The following is a 3,245-nucleotide window of genomic DNA, read 5'->3' as shown; positions in this document are numbered from 1 at the left end:
TCTGAGTATGATGTTTGCAGGAAGGGAATGCTCTGTGGTTCTTGGTAGGAGCTTTAAGAAGATGCACTTTCCAACTCAGTGATCAATTATTTATTATATTTTCAACTTCTTTGTTTATTAGTATATAATTTTAGAATCTACCTCTGGTCAGGAGAGTTAGAAAGGGTGTTGATTGTTTAAGATTTTAATGATTTGGAAGGGAGTGGATAAGTATTTGAGCCCTTTTCTTTTGCCCTTAAAAAACCTGGACAAACAGAAGAACTGATGGATCAGGAAGAAGGATGCTGATCACAGAGATACTGAGGTGGTATTTCTCTGGTTGGGAAGGATGGGAATTCTCAGTGCCCTGAGATACGCTCCCATCAGAATTCTCCATTCGCATTAATCCCTCCCCTCCTTTCTGGGATTTGCGTATGTTCCCAAACTGCTCTCCTCAAACTGGGGTCCATGGGTCTTTCAAAGGGGAGGAGCTTTTCTCTGCTCTTCCCTGTTGGATGCCCTTTTCTAACCATCAAGAGAGACATGCTAATTTTTCCCCTCTAAAATATTCTCTCTGTTCATCCTTATAAACTAGTTCCTCTACCAGAGTCACTCCCCAGATTATCTCTTCTCCCTGATCTTATTTCTGTTCTTATGACTGGTTAAGTTTTCTTGGAAGGAAGAGCAGAGCTGAGAGCTTTACTTATGCATGGACCCAGTTGTTTGACGGCTGAATGGCAGCAGAAGTGTTTGGATCTGTGCCTCTGCGATCGGAGAGCAGCACCACACAGGCTTCCCTTTCAGCTATACTAATTTCTTCACCAAGAGCTGGATCCTAGCCACAGAAAGAAAATCCACTCTGTGAAATGAGGGGACCAAGAAGATGTGGTATTCAGATGCTGTCCTGTGCCATTGGATAATCAAAAGAAAAAAAAGAAAAGAAAAAAAGAGAAAGAAAAGAAAAAAGGTCATTGACAGGTCATTGAGTTGTTGTAAAGGGATTTGTAAGTGCAGAAAATAACAAATCTGCTATAGGACTGAGTTTTGAAATTCATACCACAAATGAATCATACTACATTGTGATCTGTGCAGCTGAATGACCACCATCCAGTCGAACCACCTGAAAAGTGCAGTTTCCTGCACAAGGGGATTTCCTACAGTGTCCAGCGTAGCGTGGTGAGGAGTGTGCTATGCCCCGCAACAGCTCCCAGCCCTCCCTGCTTTCTCGCATACCATCAGCCCACTTAGAGGAAAATAGGACCTTTGCTTGCCATGTAATGCTTTCATACTTTGAACAGCTGGAAATACAGAGCTGTCTTTCAAGACTGTTTTTAATTTACTCAGAGGATAGGATGCTTAAAATAGGGTAGTTAGGATGGGGGAGGATATTAGCAAAAGTCACTGAATACTGCAGGAAAGGAAACTAAATGAGCATCTCAAAATATGTCTGGCTAATTGGCGATATCTAGAATATGATCTGAATATGGAGCTACCACTGGATGAAGAAAACAACTTGGTCTTCTGCAGCCCACTGCAGTGAGTGCCTTCTGGGCAAGCTTGTGGAAAGCCAGCTCTGAAGCGGGAGTCGTGGTGTTGCATGAGCCTTGCACTGGCCTGAGCAAACCCAGCCAGACGGGTGGGAGCTTGACCTTGTGGGGCAGGTACAGCCTTCAGAGAGGCTCTCAGTTCCTTTTCACGCTTCTCCTTGTGAGCTTTCATTTTGAAAATGAAGCAATCTTAGAAGGGCTATGAAAATCATTGAAGGCTCTGGCCTGACAAAGCAATGTCAATACTGTTTGCCAGCTGTTTGTGTTTGCTGGTGACTGAATTGTGCTTGAGAAGCCAGAAATGTGAGGCTTGCTTTTGACCTTCTGACTGTGATTTCTTTGGAATAGTATTGTGTGCTGTACAGAGAATAAGTATTTTACATAAGCAATGTATTTTAGTATGTAAAATGACTAGGAAAATTGTCAGAAATTTAAATGTATTTTTATTTTGAAAATGTGTTATGTAAAGGATATCAGGAGAAAGCATTTGGATATGTTCTGACTTTTAACATCACAGTGCTTTAATTAGGTGTAACTTCAGGTGAATTTGTATGTGCAGCTGTGCTAACTCTTACCTCACGAATAGATGGATTTTGGTTGCCTCGCTGGCAGTGAATTGGGTAGTAACCAGTTAGCATGACCCAGGGTTTGGTGAGGAGGGAGTTACCCTGTTGTGGGGAAGAGGACAAATGAGGAGGTGGAAGCAGATGCATAACATACATGAGGGAGCAAGAGTTTACACATGAACAGCTTTCAAAGTCAAAAGACAAAGCTGCAACATAGAGTTTCTGTTGTCAGGGTACCATTTTGATTTCTCAACTGACTTAGTGATCAAAATAATAGATAAATATATATATAGATATATATATAGGAGGGTGTTTGTGCTCACTGAATCCCTTGTGGTTGCAGAAGTAAGTTGGGGAATGCTTTACTGGAACTGGAACTTTACCTTGACATCACTACTTATCCCCAAATCAGACTCCAGGCATAGCAGCTGTAGAAATCATTCTGTTACCTATTTCTTCTTTATGACTCTCAGATTGCCATTACAGTCTATAGGAGGAAAAAAAAATCAGATGCAACCCATCTATGTATGTACATTAAAAAAGGAAAAGAAAAAGAAATGAAAAGAACCTGGGAGTTTGGCATGTGTAGGAGTGGACCTATGCACTGCAAAACTGGACAGAATGATCCCATCTTCACTGAGGAAGGTTTTACCATCACAAAGTAGATGATGAGACGCTAAGAAGAATCCTAAGGAGACGGGGGAGGGGCAGGCAGGTCATTCTTTGGCTGTATTGACTTTCTGAAGACATAAATGCAGTATTTTTTTCTTAAATGGGAAGCAAATTTCCCTCATTTGACTCCATCTTTGCACAATGAGAGAGTATTGCATAAAACTCCCCATCAAGAACTAGAAGGGACCCTGCATGAAGGTTAGCAGTGAAGAATGGTTTTCTGAATCTAGCTCAGCTGATAACTGTGAAGACCACATGGCAATTATTCATGGGGATAGTGGCAAAAATGTGTGAGTACATTTTTAGGTGACTAATAGGATTGTCATGTTAACAGCAGTGCCTTATTGGATAATCAAAAATCAATCCCATTTACAGCATGCTTTGGGAGGTAAATGTGCTGGACAACAAGAAATAACGGATGGAATAAAGAATGAATAGCAAAAGTAAAATGAAATAGAATCCCCATGAAGGAAGTAGAAGT

The sequence above is a fragment of the Tinamus guttatus genome, unplaced genomic scaffold (assembly GCF_059628265.1).
Source record: "Tinamus guttatus ecotype Peru unplaced genomic scaffold, ASM5962826v1 Tinamus_guttatus_pri_ptg000473l, whole genome shotgun sequence".
Lineage (NCBI taxonomy): Eukaryota > Metazoa > Chordata > Aves > Tinamiformes > Tinamidae > Tinamus > Tinamus guttatus.
This window is presented reverse-complemented; position numbering follows the sequence as displayed.